The following is a 21334-nucleotide window of genomic DNA, read 5'->3' as shown; positions in this document are numbered from 1 at the left end:
CAAGTTCCTTTCATAGGTAGGACTTCGAGAGTGGCCTGCCTTTGGGGAGGAGGAAAAACTAGAGAGGGGCAGTTCTCCTGAGATCTGAAGGTGCCCCTCTCTCCTTAGGTCTGGCTAAATATGCTGGATTCCAACGCTTTTTTTAAAAAATTGGGGTTCAAAGCTTTTACTTAGTGTTTACTTGGCAGATAGATAAGACAGAAACAAGCAAGGCATCTAGCTTTCTAACTCAATAGTGAGGCCCACCGAGGCAGGGTGGCATCATGCGTCCTCAGCCTGCCCCCCCTTGAAGCATCTCCCCCTTTCTAGCCCAGCTCCCTGGGTCCCAGACCTCTTGCTACCACTTGGCCAGACAAGGGTCATTCCCTGTCCCACCTCTAATTTAAGCTGGGGCTCCTGTTCCTTAGCACTGAGCACCAGTCCAGACCTGGCCTACACCCCAAATCAAAAGCTTTGGTTTTACTCTCTTGGGCCCCAACTTCATAATGGGGTGTCCCCGTAAGTGACATGTTTGCATTTTTTGTAGAGAGGTCTTGTGGAATTTGTTAGCCTAGATCGGTGATTCTAATGGTAGAAATTTTGGACGTGATGAAACCTCAGTAAAAGACCTTTTGGGGTGCTCAGGAGGGCAGCTGAAGGCCTCCTGAGACAGTTAAACTCGCTCCTTTGTGTGGGAGCAGCTTCAGAAGCACATGGGAGCTCCAGAGCAAGAAGCATATGCATGTCTAGAAGGCCACTGGTCACTGCCGTCCTGATAGGTTCCCCAAGTGGTAAGAAAGGTGATTTAAGAAGAGTTCAGGGGCACAGGGGGGGCTCAGTTGATTGAGCGTCCGACTCTTGATTTCAGCTCAGGTCATGATCGCAGCGTTCTGGGATCGAGCTCCGCACTGGGCTCTGCGCTGACCATGGAGCTTGCTTAAGATTCATCCATTCATTCTCACTCTCTCTCTCTCCTTCTCTCTCCCCCTCTCCCCGCTCATGCACTATTTCTCTAAAATAATAATTTAAAAAACATGAATAGTTCAGATCCTCAGAGATGCTGCTTTCTAGCTTTAGAACTCTTGTAATGCTGGTTTAGAAATTACTACCTACTTCTTGCCTCTCTACATTTTCACCAGAAGAAACAGATTAAAAACTGGCTAAGGGAAACAACTCTTAAATTCAAAAATGTGCTCGGGGGCCCGGGTGGCTCAGTCGTTTAAGCATCTGACTTCAGCTCAGGTCATAATCTCGCAGTTCATGGGTTTGAGCCCCGCTTCGGGCTCTGTGCTGACAGCGCGAAGCCTGGAGCCTGCTTTGGGTTCTGTGACTCCCTCTCTCTCTCTGCCCCTCCCCTACTCACACTCTCAAAAATAAACATTAAAAAAATTTTTTTTCTAATTTAAAATGTACTTAAACGAACTACTGAGAGATGCAACAGGATGCTAAATCTCAAAGACATTTACTGAGTGAAAGAAGCCAGTTTCAAAGTTACCTGCTGGGTGTTCCCATGCATGTGACATTCTAGAAAAAAAAAGCCATGAAACTATAGTGATGGAGAAACACACCAGCGGTTGCTAGGGGTTGAGGGTGGGGGTGTATACCAACAAAAGGGTAGCTCTAGGGAGCTTTGGGGGGTGAAGAAACTGCTCTGTACCCCGATTTCAGTGTTGATTACATGCATCCGTATATATATTAAAATTTGTAGAACTGTCTAGACCAATAAGCCGACCTTCCTACATAAGAATTTAAAAACTAAATTAAGGGGAAATGACTCTTGATTTCAGCTCATGATCCTAGGTCATGATCCCAAGGTTGTGGGATCAAGCTCCATGTCAGGCTCCATGCTGAGCTAGGAGCCTGCTTCAGATTCTCTCTCCCTCTCTGTCCCCCTCTACCCTCTCCCCGGCTCATGTTCTCTCTCAAAATAAAACAATTTCTCAAAAGAAGCTCCAGATCAGAAGAACAAGCGTGAAACAGGCTTTTGGGAAAAGCTTATGGTAACCCTCTGAGCTCCTCCTCAGGAAGCTGTTGGATCTAAGGAGAAGGTAAAGCATGTGGGGGGAGGTGATGGCTAGCAATGAAATGGGGTGTACAGCCAATCATCCACAGCCTCTCACTCCAGCTCGTAGTTTCTCTTGGGGTCAGAGCCAGCTGGCTGACTGGCTAGGGTTGGGGGTGGCTTTTCACCATATAGAGTTAACAGGCCCGTTGAGGCCTCGTATGTTTGCTTCACAAATAGATCAGGCCGGGACTCTGACTTTGGAAGGGCTAGAGTGGGTGCACGTTGACACACCGTATTTTGATTCCCTGGTGCTGCCCTCTGATAGGAAGAGGTAGATAAATAACAAATCCTTGCTTTTTCATGAAAGAGATTTTCCATTAAATGTAGTTACTGTGTGTGGTTCCCGGGTGAGCGTCCGGCTCTTGATTTTGGCTCACGTCGTGATGCCAGGATTGTGGGATCGAGCCCTGAGTCCATCTCTGCACTGAATGTGGATCCTGCTTAAGAATCGCTCTCCCCTGCTTGTGTTCTCTCTCTAAAAATTAAAAGAAAAAATAAAATAAATGTGGTTACTGAGAGTTTCCAGAAGGTGAACAATACCTCTTTGGATTATTAAGGCCCTCTAACATGCTGCAGACTCAGGTTTAGGGAGTCATTTTTTTGAGTGACTATTCAGTCTGGTAGCCAGATGGCCAATTAGGTTAATGTCTGCACAGTGAACCAGATTCCTTAATCCAGCTTTTGGAAACATATTCAAGGCCCTAATTTTCTGTCTTTATTTTTTAATTTATTTTTTATTTTTTTCAATGTTAATTTATTTTTGAGAGACAGAGAGAGACAGAGCACAAGCAGGGAAGGGGCAGAGAGAGAGAGGGAAACACACACAGAATCTGAAACAGGCTCTAAGCTCCGAGCCGTCAGCCACAGAGCCCAACATAGGGTGCAAACCCACAAACCATGAGATCACGACCTGAGCCAAAGTCGGATGCGTAACCAACTGAGCTACCAAGGTGCCCCTTTATCTTTTTTTTTTAAATGATACTTTTGAGAGAGAGAGATAGGGTACGACTGGGGGAGGGGCAGAGAGAGAGCGAGGCAGACACAGAATCCGAAGCAGGCTCCAGGCTCTGAGCTGTCAGCACAGAAGCCGATGTGGGACTTGAACCCATGAACCACGAGATCTAGTCCGAGCCAAAGTCAGAAGCTCAACCCACAGAGCTATCCAGGTACCCCTTTATCTTTTTTTTAATTTAAACTTTTTATGTTGAGATCATTATAGATTCCCATGCAATTGTGAGAAATAATACAGTGAAATCCTTTACCCAGTTTCCCTTACTGGTAACGTCTTATAAAACTGTAGTACAATATCACAGCCACAATACAGACATTGCTACAAGGCACTGATCTTGGGCAAATTTCCCCAGTTTTACTTGTAATAATTTGTTTGTATGCGTCTCTGCATTTAGTTTTATGCAATTTTATCATATGTGGATGTTCATGTATCCACCCACACAGTACAGAATTGTGCTACCACCACGCAGATCCTTCCTGTTACCATTTTCAGCCACACCCACCTCCTGTCGGCCCCATTCCCTAACCCCTGGTACTCATTATTCATATCCCCATGTCTATACTTTCTGTCATTTCAAGAGTATTATATAAATAATCACATAGTATGTGTGTACTTAACTACTTATCTGCTGAAGAACACATGTATGAGATAGCCAGTTTCTGGACATCCTCACAAGCATTTGGTGTTGTCATTTTTTTTTAATTTTAGCCATTCTGATAGGTATGTGGTAATACCTCAAGTTGGTTTTGATTTGCATTTTCCTGATGGCAAATTGAGCATCTTTTCAGGGGTTATTTGCCATCCGCATATTCTCTTTAGTGAAATGTCTGTTCATCTCTTTTGCCCATTTTCTAGTTGGATTGAGTTCTGAGAGTTCTTGATATATTCTAGATACAAATCCTTGGTCAGATATGTAGTTTGCAAAGATTTTTTTTATAGTCCGTAGCTTGATCTTTTATAGAGCAAAACTTTTATTAATTTTGATCAACTCTAATTAGTAGATTTTTCCTTTTATGTATCATGCTTAATGGTGTTAAACCTAACAACCCTTTGCTGGGGGCACCTGGGAGGCTCTGCCAGTTAAGCATCAGACTTTGGCTCAAGTCATGATCTCATTTGGTGAGTTCGAGCTCCGCTTCAGGCTCTGTGTTGACAGCTCAGAGCCTGGAGCCTATTTTGGATTCTGTGTCTCCTTCTCTCTGCCCGCCCTCACTCATACTCTGTCTCTCTCTCAAAAATAAATAAACATTAAACAAAAATAAACATTAAACAAAAAATAAAAAAGAACCCTTTGCTGAACACCAGATCATGATTTTCTCCTGTGTTATTTTCCTACAAGTTTTATAGTTTTACTCTTTAAGTCTGTAATGCATTCTGAGTTCCTTTTTTGTATAAGGTGTGATGATTAGGTCAAGGTTCATTTTTCTTTCCTTTTCCTTTCTTATTTTTTTAATGTTTTATTTAGTTTTGAGAGAGAGAGAGAGAGAGAGAGAGAGAGAGAGAGAGAGAGAGAGACAACATGAGGAGGGGAGGGGCAGAAAGAGAGGGAGACACAGAATCTGAAGACAGGCTCCAGGCTCTGAGCTAGCTGTCAGCACAGAGCCAGACGTGGGGTTTGAACCCACGAACCGTGAGATCATGACCTGAGCTGAAGTCAGACGCCCAACTGACTGAGCCACCCAGGTGCCTCTTTCCTTTTTTGGGGGGAGGGGGGTTGTTTGTTGTTGTGTTTTGGGTTTTTTTGGGGTTCTTTTTTTTTTTTTTTGCCTATGGATGTCAATTGCTCCCGCCATATTTGTTGAAAAGGCTACCCTTCCTTCACTGAATTGCTTTTACACCTTTGTCGAAATTCAGTTGAACAAATTTGGGTTTATTTCTGGGTGCTCTATTCTGTTCCACTGATCTATGTGCCTACCGTTCACTATTACTACACTGTCTTGATTACTATATAGTAAGCCTTTACATTGGAAAGAGTGATTCGCCACCCCCCAGCCTGTTTAGTCTTTATGAACATCATTTTAGCTACTCTAAGTCCTTTGTCTTTCAATATACATTTTATAATAATCCTATCTATGTCTACAAAAATCCTTGCTGGGATTTTGATTGGGATTTCATTAACTTACAGATAAATTTGGTGGAAACTGATATCTTTACTATACTGAGTCTTCTAATCTGTGGGTTCATTCCTCAGTGTTTTATAACTTTCAACATATATATGAAACATGTTTTGTGAAGTTTGAGACCTAAGAATTTCATTTTCTTTGGAGTAATTATCAATAGTATTGTTTTTTACTTAGACTTCCACATTGTTAGTATATAGAAGTGTGATTAATTTTGTGTGTATTGATATTATGTCATATGACCTTGCTAAATTCAATTATTAGTTCTAGAAGGGCTTTTTTTTAGAACCCCTGTGATTTTTTTATATAGACAATCAAGTCTTTCACAAATAGAGACAGTTTTCACTGGATTCTTTCCAATCTGTATGTCTTTAATTTCTTTTCCTTGCTGTGTTGTGCTGGCTAGAATTTCCAGTACAATGTTGGATAGAAGGGATAAGAGCAGACATGGTTGCCTTATTTCAGCCTTAAGAGGCGAAGTATTCTGTTTTTACTGTTAAGTATAACGTTAGTGGTAGGTTTTTTTATAGATGTTCTTTACGAGGTTAAGGAAGTTCCTCTCTCTTTCTAGTGTACTGAGTATATAATTCTTTTATACATTGTTGGGTACATTTTGCTTGTAAGCCTTTGTTGAGGATTTTTGTGTCCAAATTTGTGAGGGATACTGGCCTGTAGTTTGCTTTCTGGGCTTTTTTTTTTTTTTTTTGTACTATCATTGTCTGGTTTTGATATCTATCTGGGACTCTGATGATACAAATGTTGGATCTTTTGCTGCTTATTTTTATTTTTTTAAGTTTATTTTTTTATTTTTTAACATTTATTTATCACTGAGAGACAGGGAGAGAGAGAGTGGAGGAGACAGAGAGAGGGGGAGACACAGAATCCGAAGCAGGCTCCAGGCTCTGAGCTGTCAGCACAGAGCCCTACGCAGGGCTCCATCCCACGGCCCTGGGATCATGACCTGAGCTGAAATGCAGAGTCGAATGCTCAACCAAGTGAGCCATGCAGGCACCCCAGAAAATAAGATTTTAAGATGTTCTGCTCCCTTTGTGTAAAACCATGGGACATCAGAATACGGCATACTCTCTGCTGCACTGGTCCGCAAGGAAAACAAGATACTACTGGAGGAGACTACCCGTCATGGTAGGCTGGATTATGGAGCCCCCCCAAATGACCAGGTGGGCCTAATCCAACGACAGTGTCCAGATAAGAGAGAGATAGGAGAGTCTGAGTCCAAGAAGGTGATGTCCCCTTGGAAGCAGAGGTGAGAGAGCATGAGAGCGATCTAAAGACGCCCTGTGCTGGCTTTGAAGATGGGCGGGGTGCGGGATGAGCTGGAAAATGGCTGATTTTAGACCTCTGAGCTCCGGAACCGTTAAGATAATAGAGTTATGTTGTTTTAAGCCATAAAGTTTGTGGTAATTTGTCATAGCAACAACAGAAAATGGCTACCCTGACACAGGACAAGCGACACGATCAGGGGTGGGAAGTCGGGGGCTACTGCAGAGTAGGCAGGAGCGTGGCCTCCGTCACAAACGTGAGATGCTCCGGTCTGGGAGGGCTGAACCCGAGAGGAGACTGGCTCAAAGGCGAGGCCACTGCTGTCCGTAGTGCCATCGGTGATGATGGAAATGTGCCGCACCACCACTCTCCAAGACGGTAGTCCCTCGCCGCGTGACACTGCTGAGAACTTGAAGTGTGGCCGGTGCCACTGAGGCACCAACTTTCTAATTTGATTTACTCATTTAATTTATATCTAAGTTGTAAAAGCCACATGCGGCTGGTGGTTATGGCATTAAACTGAGCGGGTCCCTACCATGGAAAAGAGTGTGGACCAGGGGAACACACACTTATTCCTTAAAGTCCTGAATGCTGGAAAACTAGCCTGCCCAGAATAGCTTAGATCAAATGAAAGAGGCACCAACTCTTCTCTGGATATCAGATTTCTCCTAACATCTGCCATAATGTGACCGCAAACCTAGAAGGGAAGAAAAGCATCTAAACAGCATGTAAAACTGCTATCATGAAACCCATAAACTTCTCAAGAGAGGTAGGGAGTCAGTCCTCGGTCAAGTGACTGCGTTTCAGAAGAACTTACAGTAAGCCCGTCACAGTCTCTGACACCAAAAAGAGTAAAGCTGGAGGTTGAGGCAGATATGATTTCAAAAGCACAGAAATCTGGGACCCATTTAAGAGGGAAAGACATATTCCTACATGCCTCAGAGGTCCAGGGCAAAAGTAGATGGTCATAATGTACGTGAGTCACAAGACAAGGTTATGTTAGGTTCTGAATCAGCCATTTGAGAATGCAAAGCAGCGAATGATACAATCATGGGAGGGAAGGAAGGAAGGAAGGAAGGAAGGAAGGAAGGAAGGAAGGAAGGAAGGAAGACGGATGGAAGGGGAGAAGGAGGGAAGAGAAGGGAAGCAGGGAGGGATGGAGAAGGAAGGAAGTCAACAGAGGAAATGGGCAAATGCAAATCAAAACAAAAAACTAGCTTTCCTCTCCCATGAAAAACCTACTGTACTATACCCTCCAGGTCTTTGTCACTGTCACTTACCGGGACTGATCTATGGCTGGGCTGATAACTCACTTCCCATTACCAGCCACACCGTTCCTCACTTTCTCCTTCTGACTCGTCTGCCACACAACTCCCAAATCTGGATCGGTACAGCCCTCCATCACCACTCTGTTTCTCCTCCCAGGCTGCCGAGCCCTGCGCGAGGAAATAACACAGGGCTATAGGCGGGACCATTTTGAAAAGAAGGGTCTCTGTGAAATGCCACATAGCATTTAAATGTACAAGAAATCTGTATGTGCCAATATGGAAAAACGTTCAAGGTACATTAAATGAAAAGGTAAGTGATAATGGGGCGCCTGGGTGGCTCAGTTGGTTGAGTGTCCGATTTCGGCTCAGGTCATCATCTCACGGTTGGTGAATGGAGCCCCTCATCGGGATCTGTGCTGACAGTGCAGAGCCTGCTTCAGATCCTCTGTCCCCCTCTCTCTCTGCCCGTCTCACTCATACTCTCTCTCAGAAACAAATAAACCTTTAAAAAAATTGATAGCTCACCCCTAGCATGGCCATAAGCACAATGGTAGATACTAGCAAGTGTTAGCACATGCAGCACTTGGAAACTGCACGGGCTGCTAGCGGGGGTGTAAAATGGTACAGTGACTCTGGAAAACAGCCTGGCAGTTCCTCAAAGTGTCACAAAGACGATTCTGCTCCCAGGAATATACTCAAGAGACACGAAAATATATGGCCACACAAACACTTGTACGTTGAATGTTCATAACAACATTCTTCATAACGTCCCAAAGTGGGATCAACCCATTGCCTGTGCACTGCTGAATGGCGAAACAAAATGTGGTCTTATCCATACAATGGGATGGTATTCGGCAATGAAAAGAATGAACTTGTGATTTATGCCACACCATAGGTGAACCCTGAACACACCGTGCTCAGTGAAAGAGGCTGGTCACAAAAGACCACGTGTTCTACACTTCTGTTTATATGAAAGCCCGGAAGAGGCAAATCCGTAAAAACAGAAAGGAGACAGGTGCTTGACTAAGGTTGGGGGCAAGGGGACCGGTGATAGGAAGGGAGAGCTAAAAGATACAGGGTTTCTTCTTGAGATGATGAAAACGTTCTAAAAATGGACTATGGTGGTGGCTGCACATATCTGGGAAGATAACTAAGAACCACTGAGTTGTACGCTTTCCATGCTCACATTGTACAGTATATGAATTAAAGCTCAAGAAAGCTGTTATTTTTTTTAAAGCAAGGGATAGACTAATGCATGTAGTCTGAGCTCATTTATATAAAACCCACAAAACTACATATGCATGTAATATAAACATTTGTGAATGTATGTAAATATATAGAAGATGATTTGGAAGGCTACCCGCCCATCTGCTAGCACCGGTTACATTCTGGAAGGAATGTGGGGCTGCCTTCTGTAGCATCACACTTCCCTGTTTCTCCTCCCACCACACTCGTTGTTTCTTCAACTCACTTTTCTAGGCAGTCCTTACCCTGCCCACCCCTCTAGAATCTCATTTCACTCTTCAGGCGCTCCTTGAAGTGATGCAAAGACCACACATTTCCCGTGGCTTCAACAACCTCCATCCAGACCCTGACCCATTCGTGCCACAGCCTTCCAATGAGCACCTGCTGGGTCCTGGCTAGGACCGTTGATGTCTTCCCCTCCCTCATCTGCCGTCCCTCATCCGCCAAATGACACCAGTCTTCTCCTCGATTAACGTATTCCTCTCTCTTTCCTTCTCTCCTTGTCCTCGGCCTCCTCTGGCCTCCCGTGTAACTGGAGCCTCTCTCCTGGATCAATGCAACAGTCTCCTCTCTGGTCTCCCTGCTCACACAGGCCATTCCCCACACACCGGCCAGAGCCAGCTTTTAAATATTTAAATCATGCCATATCTGGCTCCCTGCTTCAAAACCCTCCAACAGCTTTCAACTTCAATGCATATAACATCTAAGCGCTTGACTTTGACCTAATAAGATAGAGTCCTTGCCTAAAACCTCTCATCTTATGCCATCCTGCTATCCTTGTTTGCTAGGCTCCTAGAATTTGTTTTCTCTTTTACTTTTAAGATTCTAAGAAAAAAAAGTCTAACCACAGAAGGGAGTGGAGAATTGGCGGGGGGGGGGGGGGGGGGGGGGGGGGGGGGGGGGGAAGAGGGCCTGATGCGAGTTTAAGGTCTCCTGCTTATATATTTTTTAAGTTTATTTATTTTTGAGAGAGCGCAAGCAGGGGAGGGACAGAGAGGGAGGGGGACGGAGGATCCGAAGCAGGTTCCATGCCAACAGCAGCGAGCCCGATGAAGGGCTCAAAACCATGAACTTCGAGGTCAGGACCTGAGCTGAAGTCGGATGCTTAACCGACTGAGCCACCCAGGTGCCCCAAGATCTCCTGCATTTATACCTCCAGTCCTAACCTCTTTCTTCCATGAGTTCCAGATCCACACTACAAACCACCTTATGTACACCCAACATGTCCTGAGATGATGGCACAGACTCTCTCTCCCAAAGTGGCCCTCCTTCCGTGTCCACTGTCACTTATTCATCAGTTGATCGGATCTCTTCTTAACATCTATAGGGCCCCTCCCTACCTTTCTGTCCCTGCAATACGTCAGCTCCCCAATCTCATCATCTCCTACCTGGGACACTAGGATCGTCTCTTAGCCAGTATCTCTGCCGCCCATCCTGCCCCCCACTGTGCCACTGGGGCTCCTTTAAAGTACCTTGATTGTGGTACTTCCCTACTTAAACCCTTCAAGGGTCTCCTATTGTTCAAAATAAAGTACAAATTTCTTTTTTTTAGTTTATTTACTTTGAGAGAGAGAGAGAGAGAGAGAGAATACAGGAGGGGCGGAGTAGACAGGGAAAGAGAGAACCCCAAGCGGGCTCCACACTGCCTGTGCAGAGCTTCTTAGGGGGCTTGAACTCATGAGCTTCAAGATCTTGACCTGAACTGAAACCAAGAGTCAGTCACTTAACCAACTGAGCCAACCAGGTGCCCCTAAAGTACAAATTCGCAAACCGAAAACTTAAAAGGTTTTCAGGACCTGCTCCCGACTGACCTTTTTAACCTTCTCTTCCACTTACTCCCTCGCCCTTATATCCGAGACATACCGATCTATCAGTTGCCTTTACTCCTCTGGACCCATAATCCTTGTTTACGTCAGCAAACATGTGCTTGCCATGCACCCCCCACCGCCACCTGTTCTCACGTTCCACGGAGTTCCCAGGCTGTTCTCCAACCAAGCCAACTTGATCTCTTCTTTCTCAATGCCCCCTCAGTAGCCTGGGCACACTTCCATCTTTATTGTCTATGATGCCATATTAGATATATATGTTTGTGCATCTTTCCCCCTCTGCTAGCCTGTAAGCGTAATGAGAGCATGGATGGCACTTACTTATCTCAGTTTTTCTAGCACCTACTATATAGTATGTAGCATGTAACATATAGTAATCACACCAGTCAATATCTATCAAGTGTTCATCAGTGCCAAGTAATTCCGTTTATGTGTATTGGTTCTTTACAACAACCCTAAATATAGGTACTATTACAACGTCCAATTGACAAACATGGATATAGCGACAGAGCGGTTAAGTAACTTGCCCAAGGGCACACAGCTAGTAAGTAGTGGGTATGAGCCTAGAGTTTGTGCCTGTAGTCACTCGTCTCTCAGTAGAGATTCAGGAAGGGCCTGTTTAATGAATGGGGAACCTGGGAAATGGGGCATATGATTTTTTTTTCACATTATTCTGACCTTGACTATTTCATCTTTTCTTTCATTTTAAAATCTCATTTTGTTCAGAGCTCAGACACAATAAAGTCCCCAAATCAAATAAAAGATCTTTTGCCGTGGAGCTCAAGGCAGTCAATCAGGGCAAGTGCCATTATCCTCATGCCTCTAGGCACTACTGAGGGAGGTTGATTTACTGGAGTTCGGTGACCAGGGCCACAGCACAGGAAAATAAGGCAGGAGCAAACCCCATCCCACCTGGCCCCTGAAACACCATAACAGCAACCATTTCCTGAGAGCTCCAGAGACCCCGGGCCCTTTGTAAAGACTTTTACGTGGGTTGCCTCACCTCGCCTTTCCTATTACCGTCCGCGATGGAGGCGTTGCTGCGATCTCCATCTAACGATGCAAAAATAAACTCCGGCAGGTTAGGGAACTTGCCCAAGGTGGCAGAGGTACTAGATGGCAAAGAAGCACGTGGCCAGGACCGCCCAACTGCATGCAGTCTGCCCCATGAACCACCGCCCGCCTGGGTCAACAGGGACTCCAGAGCCGCCCCGCCCCCATCGGCTAACCACTGGCCACGTGTGCCTCTGCTCATTTGAATTAATTAAAGGAATATAAAATCTACAGTTCAGTTTCTGGGTGACACTAGTCACATTTCAAGTACTCAAAAGCCCCGTGTGGCTGATGACCGACCTGTTGAGAGAGCACAAAGACTGTTTCCCTTTTGACCGATGTTTTCTAGGGCAGTCCTGCGCTACAGTGTGCTCTCTCGGACGCCGCAGCCCCACAAGCTTCTTCCGGGCTCTGAAGCCGCCTTCCCGCAATGCCATTTGGGCTCCTCTCCCTTCAGAGCCGTGGGGAACAGATCTGAGACATACGGGCAGGTAAGAACTTTCGGCACTGTCCCCTCCATCGTTCGCCTCCTCGGCGACACCGCCCTTTTCCACCCACTGCCCGCAATTCGTCCCCAGGCCCAAGCCCATCTGCCCCCTCCTCTCTCTGCTTCTGGGAGCCCAGAGGTCGTGTGGTTCCTCATGCTCATTCTGCCTCCAACCCAGATGATTGGGTGGGGGGCAGACACTTCACAGCCACAAGTGTGGGGCTAGTAAAAGAGACCTGGAACCTTTTTAAAAATCCCATGTTACCTGATGTAAATGAAATGTGATAGGATGCGAGGGGGCAGGCGGGTTATAATCTGCTCTGCACACAGGGATGCGTGGGGAAGGAAGGAGACAGAGCACCCCGGGGCTAGCAGAGCTCAGACACACTCGCTCACCCACAGTCGTGGAGAACAGATGTGGCAGGTTCTCACAGCCAGTGGAGAATCTGAAAGGCACTCTGGAATACGTTATGTGGCCTGTCAGCACCCTGCCTCTGAATCCCAGCAGAGAGATTCAGCTTAAAAATTTTTTAACTGTTTTTAATGTTTTTATTTATTTTTGAGAGAAAGAGAGAGAGACAGCACAAGCAAGGGAAAGTCAGAGAGAGAGGGAGACACAGATTCTGAAGACAGGCTCCAGGCTCTGAGCTGTCTGCACAGAGCCCGACATGGGCCTTGAACCCATGAACTGTGAGATCATGACCTAAGCTGAAGTTCGACGCTTGACCAACTGAGCCACCCAGGTGCCTCTCTCAGCTTAAAATTAAAATGAGTATGTATAAGGGCTCTTGGGTGGCTCAGTCAGTCAAGTGTCTAACTTTTAATTTCCACTCAAGGCATGATCTCACAGTTTGTGGGTTTGAGCCCCATGTCTGGCTGTGTGCTGACAGTGCAGAGCTTACTTGGGTTTCTCTCTCTCCCCCTCGCTCTCTCTGCCCCTCCTCCACTCATGCTTTCTCTCTCTCTCTCTCTCCCTCTCTCTCAAAATAAACAAATGTTAAAAAAAAATTTTTTAAATAAGCCAATAAATACAATGGGTATATATTTTCCAAGCTGATTCTAACTGCTGTTTAGAGGAAATGGGCAAACGTGTGTAGACTGAGGAGGATAAAGACAGCCTGGAATGATCGATTCGCCATAGAAAATCTCAATATAGATTATTTGAGAGTCAACTGTACACAATGTCTAAACAGGAATTCTGCCTGTCCAGGCAAGTAAAGAATAGAGCCACCCAGGATGTTTCTTGGAGGCCCACACCAAAGGTGTGCTAAATAGTCCAGCCTGGGGTGTCTCTCCATCCACAGTGCGTCCAGCCACGTGGTGCAAGGTGGCCGATATCAGAGGCGCCCTGCTGATTTCCAAAGGATTCTGATGTGGAAGCAACTTTCAGTCCATTTCGTGCCACTTGACAATAAGCCCCGGCCTGGAAAGGAAGGCTGGGAAGGCTCTGCCCCCATCCCTGGGACATGCAGGCCACACTACTCTGCAAATACGGCTGTAAAATGGGGACAGTCAGCAATGTTCAGGGCTCTGATGGAGTCATGCTTGCGGTGGTCATAGTGTGGAAGGAGCGTGGAAGGGTCTAGGGGCCAGAAGAGAGAAGCAACGTTCTTGAAAGCAAGAGTACTCGCTGGAGACGTTTATTGGTTGCTGTCTTCCCTCTGAAGGGGAGAAAGTAGGTCAGCACACTCAAAGAGCTGTGACCGGGAACAGTGGGTCTTAGAGGGAGTCACTCACCGAGTCCTGCCAAGATGAAGCAGTTGGAGACACGCCTTTCATTTTAGGGCATTTGGCTGAGGTCACTTGGCTTTGGGGGATACTCGGGCGGCCGATCCCCTGGTGTGTATTCCCTGTAGGTCCTAGGAGCTGGGTGCAACGGGAGGCTCGCGTTTTAAAAAACCAACATCTAAATGGTTGGCAGACGTGAGCTGGCAAGCGCAGGAATGTTTATGAGCAAACTGTGTGCCTACGTTGGCTCTGAGACAAGGTGGACAAGGCTCCGGGTGGCCTGGCTAAATATAGATGGCACAGGGGGGCCTCGGGAGCAGGAGAGCTGGGTTTCATTTCCTGGTCTCTCAGTTAACCTTGGGGCACGCTCCCTGGGCGCCTTCCTTTCATATACGGATCTGTTCATAGAGAACGTTTTCCCGAGCCTAGAGAATGGTTCACGTGGAGTCTGTCGTGTTTTCCTGCCTCATCTTCCCTCGAAAGATCCAGGTCCGGGAAAGACACCGGTTGTGACCAGGTAGAAGGCGAGTAGGGGACATGCTTGGGGCAACAGTACAGAGCCACGATGACCCACTGGGAGGCACAAGTCCTCCGGGACTAACCAAGGTCTCTGAACTGGTCATGGGGCCTGAGAGGCTGAGCCCAAGGAAGCAATTCCATATTTCCTGTGTCCACACCCTGGGGCCCGCTCCCACGTGGGGCCCCTTGCTCTTGAAGTCGGTGCACCTCTGTGCGGCAGGAGCTACTATCTTCTTCTGATTGTTATTCTGAAGAGTGTTTATTTTATGAAGTCTAGACCACAGAGAATATAAAGTAGAAAATAAGAATCACTCTAATCCTACCACCTAAATATGACCCTATGAACAGCCTGGATGTAAATTAAAGTAGTAAGGGCCTGGATTTAGGCCCTAGCGCTCTTGCTTACTTACAGTGTGACCTTGAGGGAGTTACATAACCTTTCTGAACTTCAGTTTTCTGGTCTGCAAAATGGTATCATACTCCTCACCTTCAAGTATTGCGAGGAGAAGAGAACCGAGGTAAAGAAAGTTAGGAGCCCCCAGCAAATAGTAAGTGGCCAAGACTTGTTGGCCATCATCGTTATCCTTATTTTACGTGCCTGTGTTCAAAACCGTCACATGGATGGCTGCATCATATTTCATCTGTTCTACCCCCCTACTGGCAAGCATGTCTACTGGTTCTAAGCTTTTACTCTGACAAAGCTGTTGCAAGAACACCCTTGTACATACATTGCCTTGAACATCTCTCATTGTGCCCTCAACATCGACTTCCCAGAACTGAGTTTACAGGGTAAAAAAGAAAGTAAGTATTTTTTTAGGCCCGTGTTACAGACTACAAAATGGCTCGCTGGAAAGATCGAAGTGTACGTGGTTCCCAGCGGGGCCCATGAGTGCCCATCTCTTCATATTTCCACCAGCTCTGAGTGATGACGTCTTTTTAAATCTCTGCCAGATTGATAGGGGGAAATGGCGTTTTGTTTTCACTCGCAGGACTTGGATGATAAGAAATAATACACGTCGTAAGCTAGCCCTCTGTTAAACGTATACAGGAATTCACTTGTTCGATGGCAAATTCTAGAACAAAGTCTTAGGAGATCCTGAAATGAAAACGCACTCGGACATGTGCATAAAAACAATTCACATCAGAGGGGCACCTGAGTGGCTGAGTCAGTTAAGTGTTGACTCTTGATTTCAGCTCAGGTTATGATCTCACAGTTCATAGGTTCCAGAGCCCCACGTGGGGCTTTGCGCTGATACCATAGAGCCTGTTTGGGATTCTCTCCCTTTCTCTCAAAATAAATAAACTTAAAAAAAAAAGAATTCACATTTGAGTGGTTGATATATTCACTTTTCAACCATTTTAATTGCAAAATAGAACTTCTAGAAAACCACAGATCTTGATTGTGTGTTATAAAGTAAATCCTTCTTTTATTATCATCTATGTCAAGAAATAGAACTTTGCCAGCTGCTTCAGAAGTCTGACGCATATATTCCAATCCAAAAATTAATCACAAGACTGCCTTTTATGGTAATCTCTTCCTTGCTTATGTTTATGGTTTTATATCACCCAAGTTACAACTTTCAACACTGCAGTTTAGTTTTGCCTTTCTAAAATATTGTAAGTCTCTTTCACTTTGGAACTGGTACACTTGTAATAAAAATCACATGGTTTTATAACAGCAAATAACTTCTAGAAGCAGATGTTCACTTTCCTATAAATGGCGCTTTACACACGCATAAAAATATAGACGATTTTCTCCAGGCATCTGAGTAAATACATTGTTCTGTCTCAAGCTTAGCACGTCACTTCGACATAGTTACACGTGCTGGGTCAGTTTTGAAGCAATGTCTCCAATGTCTGTATAATTTTAACATTTTCCATTCAAGCTTAAATGTCAGTTTCAAGTGAGGATTCTGATTTTCAATTTTTTTTCCTCAACCAACTGATAGGTCAGAGTTCTTAATCGCAAAGTACAAAATCCACTCAGAAAGCATTTGAAGGGTGAGGGTAAAGAACAGTCCCGGAACAAGGGAGCTCACGTGAGGAGGAAACAGACCCACTCACTGGCGTGAGGCTAGAGCATGATGAGTGAGCAGGGGAGTAAAAGGTTTGAATTGGGGGGATGCCTGGTGGCTCAGCCTGTAAAGCCTCCGACTTTGGCTCAGGTCATGATCTCATGGTTTGTGAGTTCAAGCCCAGCGTCGGGCTCTCTGCAGAGCCTGCTTGGGATTCTCTCTCTCACTCTCCCTCTGCCCCTCCCTCTCTCTCTCTTTCTCAATAAAATAAAATAAAATAAAACATTTTAAAAAAAGGTTTGAATTTTAACCCAAGCATGTTGAGAAGTCGCCCATGACTGTGGACCGCAGGCAATGACATACTTGGTATACATTTGGAAGGATCATTCTGAGTGGTGAGTGCAGAGTGGGGCATAGGGGAGGCAAAGAGAAACATTTAGAAGATGAGTAATCCAGGGGCGCCTGGGTGGCTCAGTCGGTTAAGCATCTGACTTTGGCTCAGGTCATGATCTCACAGTCCATGGGTTCAAGCCCCACATCAGGCTCTGTGCTGACAGCTCAGAACCTGGAGACTGCTTCAGATCCCTGTGTCTCACTCTCACTCTGAACCTCCTTTGCTCACTCTCTGTCTCTCTCAAAATAAAATAAAGACATAAAAAAATAAAAAAAAAAAAGAAGATGAATAATCCGGATGAAAGTCGACAGTGGTCCAGACCGGGGTTGAGAGAATGAGAGACGGCCACATTTGGGATGTGCCTCAGAGTTAGAATCCATCATAATCACCGAGTGGTTGTGCGAGGTGAGCGGAAGAGAATCAAGGACAACAGCCAGATTCGGGCTCGTGAACAACAGTGTGAATGATGCCAACCACTACCGAGATGGGGTGAAGAGCAGGGAGAGGGAGGGAGCCGAGCTCGCATTTTGCCATGAGGTGCCAATGTTTATGGGACGGGGCACGGCAAGTACATAGTGAGATAGACGTGAGTCTTGAGGTCAGAGGAGAGGCCAGGTCTGGTGTTACTCAGTGCTAAGACGATACTCCAAGAGGATACAAGAAATGCGTAAGACACAGTTTAAGAGAAAAAGTCAATGTGCAAGATCTAGCTGGTTATTCCTCACATGTCCCCAGGAGAGCCTGGACTCATCATCGGCCCTGGACCACCCCCTGCGAATATGACCCTCGGAAGGTTCTTTATGTCTCTGATGGATGGCAGTGTTTTATATGTTCAGAGCAATGGGCACGTTGTACCAGCTCATCAGGACGTCTCAGAATTGTCTATCGAGATTCAAGATGTACCTGAGTTCGATATTGGAATGTGGAGCTTTGTTTCATAAAAGCCTCAGACCCGGAGACTTGAGCGGGCTTTCCTCAGCAGAGACATGTCACGTGTGTCCCTGTGGTCTGCTACTACTTGCTCCCGTGGCGCCTGGGATAGGGAAGAGCCCGTGCCTGGCGGGGGCCCAACTGCTTTTCTCTGCATCCTTTGCTACAAACGCCTTAGCTGTGAATAAAACCTGCTGGTGGTTCTGTCTCGTGAGTCCTTCTAGTGAATCACCCAACTTGGAGCCGTTGTAGGACCTCCCCCTCCCCCGCACCCCAAAACACAGCCATTGCCGACGGAGCACTGAAGTTTTAGGCAGAGGGGAGAAGGGGGCATGCACGAAGCAAACAGGACAAGGAGGACAGTGAGCCTGAGGACAGGGACTAAGCTCTCATTCATCTTTGTGTGCCGCAGAGAGGGCTGGGTAAGCAGGAGGTCCTCCATGCAAGTTGGCGGCACGTGAGGGAAGAGGTGGGGCTTACTGGACTGGCAGGATTTTGCACAAGCTGAGAGGAGGAGGGCCTGCTGGTCGGAGAACGCAACTCGATATGGGCCCAAAAGCAAGAACAGGCAGGATTTGTGAGGAGAGAGCTGTCCTCTCAGTCTCCCTGCTCTTTCTCTGGGCACAGCACCCGCCTCCCACACCCACGCAGTCAGTTGTGAGAGGGTAGGCTGAGCACCCTACCTGCCAATCTCACGGCACCGTGGCCGTGGCCGGTTGGCCAGCCAAGTCTCCCTGCAAGTCCGCAGTTAGGAATCCAGATGGGGCTATGCTAAGTACTCCTCCTGAATCTCTTATGTTGGGTCTAAAGGCAAAACTGCCAGCGCTGACTCTCCTCTACCCACCTTTCCCTCATTCCCAGGGCGCCTCCCAAAGAAATCAATATAGAAGAGAAGACACTCTCAGGGATGGACCAAAAGCTTTCTGTCCAGCTTTCTGTCCGTTTGAGCAGGAAAGAGAGTGGAAGGTTTCATGCTCAGACCTCAGGGACTGTTTAATGGAACCATCGCCCCCTCCAGCTCTGGCAGGTGCCTGAGAGATTTGTCAAGATCACATGGCAGGCTGCAGCTGGTGCAGGACCAGGACCCAGTTGTCCCGATGCCCGGCCCAGGGCCCTACCATGTGTTAGCTGCCTCCTTAGCGGTCCTGGGGCCGGTAAGCATCCTGCCCAAAGAAGGTGGATGCAGTCCGTTTCCCAATTAGCACCCAGCCCTCCGTGGAGCACGTTTCGGGCCGGAACAGGGAAGAGTGGCGAGGGGCCCGGCCAAGGCATGCAGTCTGCAGCAGGTCTCGCTCAGCCCTCATAATTGCAGCATCTTTGCTTTAAGCCAAGTCAAGCGTGCTCTGTGTCACGGGATGGGCAAGCAGAGAGAAGAGCGAGCAAGCCAGACCTTCCTGCTGGCAAGAGTGGGAGGCCAGACTATGAAACGACCAGCACAAGGAGGGACGCGGAGGGGGGGCAGGGGAGCGACTGCAGCTGCACGTGAGTGCCAGCTGCAGAAAGCTCTGGCCCAACCGGTGTCGCCTCCCACCCAAGGCCGGTCACGTCCCAGGAGCTGGTCTGAGAGCTCATGGCCCTGGGAACAGGCCAGGCTTCATGCCGCACACCTGCCTCAATGCCCTCCCCAGGGTTTCTGACTCAGAATGGGTGACTAATGGGCTAGGCTGGTGCATCCACATAGGGTCATGGGGTGAGCCGCCAGGGACTTCTTTAAGGATCAAAGTCACTTCCTGTTTGGGACTCCTGCCCCCCAGCACTCAGCGGCACCCCTACACAGCCCAGGCTTCCTGGGGGGATCACTGGCAGGGTAAAGAAACGGGAGCAAAACCCCGCCCTCGACAGGGTCTGAAATGTGACACCTCTCCCTCCTGGGCACCAAATCACAGAATGAATGGATTCAGTATGCAGATCAGGTTCCTCCCTAGCGCCTTACTAGAAAAAAAAAGCATTATAATGTCATTACAGTAAATGCCTCATAATTCTGGTTTAGGGGAGGTATTGGCAGAGTTAGAAGTAAATGGATTTGAGCACATCAGGGAATCTCATTCTTTGAACATCAAAACTGCAATGGCATTTTTCATGACATGAAATAGATATGTCGATATTGCAGGATTCCCCAATTTCTTAACTCACTCAAATCTTTCTCCGACTAACTCGCGGGAATCAGAAGCAATGTCCTTAATGATGCTATACCATCTTGTTTCTCTGTCTCTTTTCAGGATATCGGGCCTTCGGCAGACAAGTCCCCATCATGAGCCACCCTCCCCCCACCCCACCACTCCAACATCTCTTCCTGTTGCTTCTAATCTGTACGGCTAGGAGACCAGATTACAAAACTCATTAGAGCTAGGTTGTAGTTATAAACAAGGCACTAGAGAAGGCCCCAGGGAATAAAGTTTGGGACTCTGGTGCTTTCTCTGTGTGTTTAAGGGAGTTTGTAGCTATTTCCTCCTTCCAGAATCGGGGCAAATCACCGGAGAACAGAAGGTGCCAGAAGGCTGGCCCAGGGTTAAGTGCTATGTTACTGAGTATCTGCCTGGGATCCCGCCAGGCCTGAAAATTCCCTGTCCCCACACCAATTCCCTGGCTCAGACAGCTCTGAGTGACAGAAAATTGGGCAGAATGGCTAAGAATAAACACGAGGCCACGCCAGAGTCTCCTTCCAGCAGACGAAGTGCTGACAGAGCAGAGGCAGCACTAGCTCTGGGAGATCTTCTCCAACCTCCGGCAGAGGAGCGTCTGTGCCTTGTTCCTAGAGCTGGGAAGCGCTGCGGAAATTAAAACGGTGATTTCTCGTGCTCAGGAAGATCCTTGCGGAAACCCGCTGACATTTTTTTTAAAAATGTAATAATCGGGGTGCCTGGGTGGCTCAGTCAGTTAAATGTCTCACTTCGGCTCAGGTCATGATCTTGTGGGTTTGTGTGTTCGAGCCCCGCGTCGGGCTCTATGCTGACAGCTCAGAGCCTGGAGCCTGCTTCAGATTCTGTGTCTCCCTGTCTCTGTTCCTTGCCTGCTTGTGTGCTCTTCTCTCTCTCTGAAAAACAAACGTTTCCAAAAATGCACTACTCATCTTGTATAACTAACAGCACCCTTATGTAGGGGCCCGTTCTGCCAAAAGGCCTGTTGAGATCCCGCTGTAAGTCAACAAGAGGAACGCGCATATCTCCAGCTTGTCTGGAAAGTGCGACCCTGGTGCAAGTGAGGTCCCTCAGTTGAGGATCGGGATTGAGTCGCTCTCCTGGGAGACTGAGCGTACAGTGTCATATGGCTTGTTGGGTCCTGCTTCCCTTTGTTTTAGAGAATGTGCACATGACCTCTTGATCATGATGGATTAGAGACTGGAGTTAGTTTTCTATGACCTTTAATTAGTTTCGGTGAGTGCAAATTTTCAGATTGAAAAAACTCCCTTCCT

The 21334-nt window shown here is 46.9% G+C and overlaps 1 long non-coding RNA gene across 2 annotated transcripts in view; it reads right to left on the bottom strand.

Annotated features, from left to right (window-relative positions):
- Window positions 1–21334, bottom strand: part of LOC115283811 — a 36571-nt gene that overhangs the window by 4729 nt on the left and 10508 nt on the right. The window contains exon 1 of one of the 2 annotated variants that reach the window (XR_003905066.1): window positions 2376–2473. The exons of the other annotated variant lie outside the window; for it this stretch is intronic. This is a non-coding gene — a long non-coding RNA (uncharacterized LOC115283811). Of the gene's footprint in view, window positions 1–2375; window positions 2474–21334 lie in introns of those variants that run through there. 2 annotated transcript variants of the gene reach the window in all.

Source organism: Suricata suricatta, chromosome X (genome assembly GCF_006229205.1).
Source record: "Suricata suricatta isolate VVHF042 chromosome X, meerkat_22Aug2017_6uvM2_HiC, whole genome shotgun sequence".
Classification (NCBI taxonomy): Eukaryota; Metazoa; Chordata; class Mammalia; order Carnivora; family Herpestidae; genus Suricata; species Suricata suricatta.
This window is presented reverse-complemented; position numbering and strand designations above follow the sequence as displayed.